Below are 6,000 nucleotides of genomic sequence, written 5' to 3' on the forward strand. Positions count from 1 at the left end.
TTGCACTTTCCAGCCAGATTTGATTTAGGTTTCTTTGTTTGGTTTGTTTTTTTAATATTAGCACTGGGAGAAGGCGCTATATTCCACACCCCCCCCCAAGTCTCAGCCCATCACAACCCCTGGAGACTCAGCCCCCCCAATCCTCCCAAGAGTCAGTCCCACACTTCCAAACACACACCCCTCTCCAGACACATAGCCACATTTACCCAGTCACTAAGGAGCCATCCTGGTATCTCTGGGTCCCTGCAGGTTTGGGGGGGACAGTCTGTGCTAACCTCCCCCCCCCATCTTACTCTTAGCACTAAGGAGTAAATAGAACAAAATGCAGGTCCTGAGAGAGGAGAGACACTCGGAGAACCTCCCCCACCGTAAGCACCAGGAGCAAAGCCTGAGGTTTAATATCCCTTCCCACATTTTTGCTAGGATCAGCTAGTCCAACTTTGAGAGACAAGGTGGGGGAGGTAATATCTACCCCTGGACCAGCTTCTGTTGGTGAGAGAGACCAGCTTTTGAGCTACACAGAGCTCGTCTTCCAACTCTGTACAGTCGTATCCACAGAAAAGGCCAGTCCCGCCTTGAATCTTGCTCAGTTCTTGACCTCTGAGTCTCCCTGTGGCAGTGAGTTCCACAGATTAATCCCACCTTGGGAGGAAAGTTTTCCCCTGGATCAGTTCTTTATGTTTCATCATGTGTGCTCTCCTTCTCATGCTGGGAGTCAGGGAGGACAGAAGCTCCCCTCCCTCGGCCTGTCATTACTGCCTGCACTCCAGCCCCTCTTCTTTCTTTCCCTGCTGGGGAAGAATAGTCCCAGCCTTCTCAATCTCTCGCCACATGGGAGCTTTTTCAGGCCTCAGCTCATTCTCCTCGCCTGTCTCAGAGTCCCTGCAGCAGGGCACGTCCTCACTAGTGATGTGGACATGAGACCTACCAAACTCATCTCACCTTGGCGTCCATCTCCTGGAGCGGGGTGGGCTGTGCAGCAAACAGCACAAGTCACTCACGGCGGCAGCCGCTGCTCCTCCTGCCACATGCAACATCACTGGGGAAAAGGGAAAATGTGCTGGCATATTCAGGTCACCTCGGGCCCCGATCCCACAAAGACTGAGGCACGTGCTTCAAGTGACAAACAAAGGCAAGGGGGCGGGGCGCGTGCTTAGAGTCAAGCGGGCGTGCAAGGGACAGCAGGCTCGGGCTAGGCTGGCCTCCAGACTGGCCGTGTCGCCAGGTCTCTCCACCGGGCTGACAGGGCTCAGTCTGGAACCGCACAGGAGGCAGCTGCTTGCCATTGACTTCTGGGGATGTGGGACTGGGCCCTAGCCCATCCAAAGCCATACCCAGCGGAGAGAGGAGGGAAAGCTTTTGCCAGCTCCTGGCATGTTCATCTGAGCATGGCGGAATGTTGTCCGGGGTCGGAGGGCGGGTTGTGAGGCAAGGGGGTGCAGTGAGTAGGACCCTGGCCTGACACCTCGACTCTAGTCCTGGCCCTTTGGCTTTCCCACTCTCTGCATCTGTCTGCTCCATTCCTGCTGGGGGACCTGCATATCGCCCAGCACAAGTGAGGCCTCGGGGGAGGGGGTGCTACTGTGCCAAAAGCACCAATTAATCCTGCCATTGACCAGTGTATGATAATGCCCAGGGGGCAGGGCCAAGGTAGGGCAGATCCTGGCTTATTTCAACAATAATGATCCAGACTCTGATGGTTATGGGTGATGCAGGGCAGGCAGGATAGGATCCATCTCACTCCCACACAGCTGGGCCAGTCACTGCAGAGCTACTGTGGGTAGTCTGTGCCCCACTTAAAGATGCCCTGTCTCAGAGGGGCGCCACATGGCAGGAAGGGACCACGTGGGCCGTGCCACGTGTCTCTCGGCACCTTGAATGGCAGCAGAGCTGAGCGAGGTCAGGTCCGTTCCTGGCAGCTCTCTGCTGCTTTGTAGACGGGCGCTTTACATGCAGGACCTGTTGGCATCCCATGGATGAGTAACAGGCGGTGAGTCATCCCAGCTGTGAGCCGTGCTTGCCCCATGCCCCCCACCCTGCTGTATAGTAGCACGTGCAGGGGGCGGAGTGTCCCTGCAGCCATTCAGCACAAGATATTCAAGGATCTCAGTTAACTTTACAAGCTAATGAATCCTCCCAGCTCCTGGGAGTTAGGTCTGGATCTGGATTTCTGAGGGGAGGGGAAACTGAGGCAAACAGACTCAAGGTCACACAGCCAGTCTGCGACAGAGCAAGGAATAGAACCCAGGAGTCCTGCCTCCCATTCCCTGTTCTAATCAGTAAACAACACTTTCCTCCTAGGGCCCGGAATCCTGACGGTTCTTCCCCACCCAACCTACGAGACCCCACTTCCCTACCAGAGACAGGGTAGAACCCAGGAGTCCTGACTCCCAGCCTCCCCCTGTCCTGCTGCCTTATCCCACTCCCTCATTTCCAGTAACTGGGACTGGGGTTAGAGATTAATTCCCTCCTCTGCCGGCACCAGGCTCCAGCCCTCATCAGCGCACAGGCCGGACACACACTGCATGTGTCACTAGTCTGCTGAAAGCAGGGCCTGAGCTAGTCTGGTCCTTCACGTGGGTTATCATGGCTGCCGTGGGTACCTGTCCCAGGCCGCCATGCTGCAGGGATCCCTCCCAGGCCTGCCAGCTGGGGGCTGAGATTGACAGGCTGCGGCACAGCCCGGAGCCAACCTGCCAGCTCACGGGGTGGGTGGAACATTGCAGGGCCTTGTCATTGCTGTGCCCCATGTCCTCTATCCCCTCCTCCCCAGCTTTGGCCTGAGCTCTGGCACCCAGTGAGGAAGGGGCGCAGTGGCACCTGGGGGCTGCAGCAGAGGCTGGGTTGTTACTGCTGGGAGCCCCCAGGTGGGAGCAGATGGAGGATTCATAAAGCACCTGGTGCCAGACAGTCTCCTCTCCGGAGCCTCTTCCCGCCCCAAACGCGCCCCGACCTGCCCGAGGCAGGGAAAGGGTGGGGGGAGGGGATCCTGGCCAGCTGTGCTGCTGAGGCCTCCTTCCACGGAGGGTCCACTCCCCCTGCCCCGGGCTGGGTTGTGGGGGCGGGGGGGGGGTCTCAATCTTGTTTTAGGAAAGCTGAGCCGCCTGCCCCCCGCCAGGCCTGTGAGACTCATGAGACAGACAGGGAGTGTCTGAGGGGAAGTGCCAGGGACATGAGCCAACAGGCTGTGCCCCCCCCCCCTCGGAGGTCAGGATCCCATTCTGTGGCAATGGGGGGCACACAGTGGAGGAGGGGCTCCCTCAAGGCCACACAGTGAGTTGGTGTCAGGACCAGAACCCAGGTGTCCTGGCTTCGAGCCCGGGACTAACCCCCTGAGGCTGCTCCCCAAACCCTGTACCTAGTGTCGGGCAGTTACCCCAAGCAAAGTGGGTGTGAAACTCCCAGGACCTGCTCCGGAGCCTGGTGTCCTAGGTGGCACTCTGAGTCTGCTACAGACAGGCTAGGAGGGACAGCGCCCTGGGTATTCTGGGCAGTTGTGATGGGCCCCTGATGTCTCCCCACATCCTTCGGGGCCAGCAATCCTATGGCTGCAGCATTATCCTGTCCCTGAAGCAACTAAGCTGCAGGGTGTCTAGGCCTGAGCTGTGTCTGGTAACATGCCAGTAGCATGTAACCAGCTGCCCTGCCATGACCACATAGTGCAGACCAGAGCACAGGAGCACCGGGAGGTGGGGGGAGGGCACACCAGGCTGGGTGCTGGCCTGGGACTCAAGTGAGCCAGCTTCAGTTCCCTGCTCTGCCACAGGCTCCCTGGATGACCCACGGTGTGTCATGTGGCAGTGCTGGGCCCCTGCTCCTGTCTGCCCCCTGGGGTAACAGCCCTGCCCCTCTCCTGGTGAATGCATTAGAGGGTGCAAGGCTCAGGTGTAGGCACATGGGGGCTGGAGAAGAACCAGAGGGTCTGGCTGAGGCTCAGCAAAGAGCCCCTGGGCAACTTGACCTGCCCTCCCCATTCCCTGCGGCAACCGCTGCTTGGGGGGAGCGGCGCTTTCCAGGCATAGCCCTGCCCTTGCCTGAATCCTTCCTTGCTGTCAACAGGGCGATGCCCCGGGTAGCACACCCGGGACTGGCTCTCTGGGGTCTCCGGACCCTGCCAGCCCTTCTACTCTTCATTGGTTTTCTTTCCTGTGAAATCCCCAGTGTGTCTTGTGACTTTGAGGCACCTTCCCTCCCACTGCAGCGGGAGGTTCGGTTACAGCTGTGGATTCGGTTACAGACCCAGGCAGGCGGCCGGGGGAAGCTGCTGCCGGGTCTGCTCCTCGGCCCCAAGCGCCAGGGCGGAGAGTGGGAGCTGGTGTTCAGGCTCCCCAGGGGCTGCGTGCATTGCCCCATGGAGCCAATAGGCGCCCCATGCCTGGGCTCCTGGGGGGATGACACTGTCCCAGCTCCATGCACAGGGCCAGCTCCTCTGGCAGCGTGGGCCCAGGCTGGGATTCCTGCAGACCCCAGCCTGAGGGGCACCAAAGCAGGGATCTACTGGCCCCGCCTCTGCCTTTGTACAAGGCTGTTCCATGTGACAATGGGGGTCTCGGGCAAGGGGGTGGGCTCTGGATGTGCCCCTCGTGAGCATGAGAAGTCACCCCCTACCTGGGCTGTGGCCCGCTAGAGGCTACAGACATTGCAGCCTCCCAGAGCCAGTGGCCCCCTGGCTTGGGGGCAGATTTTTTGCCAATCACCTAGTGCCCTCCAGCCCTACTGGGCATCCTGTGCTGCCCCGCTGAGGCTAGGAGGTTTGCAGTGAACAGATACAGAAGGGTGGGCAAGGCACATATCCCCAGGCTGCAACCAGCATTGGGGATCCAGCTATGTTATGGGGCAGACACAGGATTCTTAGCCCATCAGCCAAGGTCCAGATATGTTTGATTCTGCAGCACCTGGAGGGAGGGGAGGGGAATGGAGCACCAGCTGATCATTAAAATCGTGTCTCCCGAGCGGCCCCTGCTGAGCCCCTGCCACTAATCCTGTCAGTGCCCCTGGGGTTCTGAAGCAAACCCACCCTCACGTCAAGGCTTGAGCACAGTCCCTGCCCCGCCCCACCTGTAAATCCTCCCTGCCCCCGCCCCAGTACATAAATAGCCCGGCTCCAGCATTTGTCCCTATTGATCGGCTAAAAGAGAACTCGGTTTCCGGCTGCCAGAGCCAGCAGTGGCTGCAGCTGGCACGGCTGGCACAACGGGCTGCTGAGAGCTCCTTCCAGAGGCCAAGAACACAACAACGGACACTGCACAACCTGGGGCACTCGGCGCAACTCCTCACTTTGTGCTAGCTGGGAGGGCTGTAACCCTGGAATACGGACCACGCCAGGGCACCAGGTGACCCCAACCTGGTGCCTGAGAGCCCCCCTCAGAAATCCACCCCACATGGCACCTGGGCACCCCCCTCAGAAATCCACCCAATCTGGCGCCTGATCGCCCCCCTGTAACGAGGCTGGTTCTGGCAGGACCCAACTGAGAGTGTTAATTCAGGATAAATTGCTTAAAGCAGGGCAGTTACAGCCCAAGGCTGGGGTTTCTGTGCACACCAAGGCAAACCAAACCAGCCAAACAGAGAAGACTTCGGTTTTACCCCACTGGCTAACCACAAGTCACACAAGCAATTCCCTTAGACACTCCAGTTTCCTGGTATCCCCACTAGTACCACTCGTTATGGGGACAACTGGTTATGAAAACCAATACCCCAGAAAAAGAAAAAAGATTCTCTCGATCCCAAAGGACCAAGTCCAAGACCCAGGTCAATATACAAATCATATCTTACCCACAAATCACGCTGTTGCCAGTCCTTTAGAATCTAATATCTAAAGGTTTATTCATAAAAGGATAAAGAGATAGACGAGAGCCAGAATTGGTTAAATGGAATCCATTACATCCAGTCATGGCAAAGTTCTTGGTTCAGGCTTGCAGCAGTGATGGAATAAACTGCAGGTTCAAATCAAGTCTCTGGAGCATATCCACAGCTTGGATGGGTCTTTCAGTCCTTGGT

The sequence above is a fragment of the Lepidochelys olivacea genome (assembly GCF_965140295.1).
Source record: "Lepidochelys olivacea isolate rLepOli2 genome assembly, chromosome: 20".
NCBI classification, from domain to species: domain Eukaryota; kingdom Metazoa; phylum Chordata; order Testudines; family Cheloniidae; genus Lepidochelys; species Lepidochelys olivacea.